Below are 644 nucleotides of genomic sequence, written 5' to 3' on the forward strand. Positions count from 1 at the left end.
AGGTCCCACCGAGATTCGAACTCGGATTGCTGGATCCAGAGTCCAGAGTGCTAACCCTTACACCATGGGACCTGATAAGAAAAGATGTGATTTCATCTAAATGTTTTACATATAATCAACCAGAGGCCATTCCTCCCTCCCTGCCTGTATATATATATATATATATATATATATATATATATATATATATATATATATATACATATATATATATATATATATATATATATATATATATATATATATATATATATATATATATATATATATATATATATATATATATATATATCCCTGGGGATAGGGGATTAAGAATACTTCCCACGTATTCCCTGCGTGTCGTAGAAGGCGACTAAAAGGGGAGGGAGCGGGGGGCTGGAAATCCTCTCCTCTCGTTTTTTTTTTTTTTTTTTTTTTCAATTTTCCAAAAGAAGGAACAGAGAATTGGGCCAGGTGAGGGTATTCCCTCAAAGGCCCAGTCCTCTGTTCTTAACGCTACCTCGCTAATGCGGGAAATGGCGAATAGTTTGAAAGAAAAAAAGAAAAAAAGATATATATATATATATATATATATATATCCTTCTGTATGTTTACTTTCGATAATGAGGAACAGAAGAAAGAGCCAAGCAATATAGATTTCGTCA

At 32.6% G+C, this 644-nt stretch overlaps 1 non-coding gene across 1 annotated transcript; it reads right to left on the reverse strand.

Moving 5' to 3' along the window:
- Positions 1-72, reverse strand: TRNAQ-CUG (transfer RNA glutamine (anticodon CUG)). The gene has a single exon. It is a non-coding gene; the product is annotated as a tRNA-Gln (tRNA).
- Between the last annotated feature and the right edge of the window lie 572 nt (positions 73-644).

This window comes from Panulirus ornatus, chromosome 42 (genome assembly GCF_036320965.1).
Source record: "Panulirus ornatus isolate Po-2019 chromosome 42, ASM3632096v1, whole genome shotgun sequence".
NCBI lineage: Eukaryota > Metazoa > Arthropoda > Malacostraca > Decapoda > Palinuridae > Panulirus > Panulirus ornatus.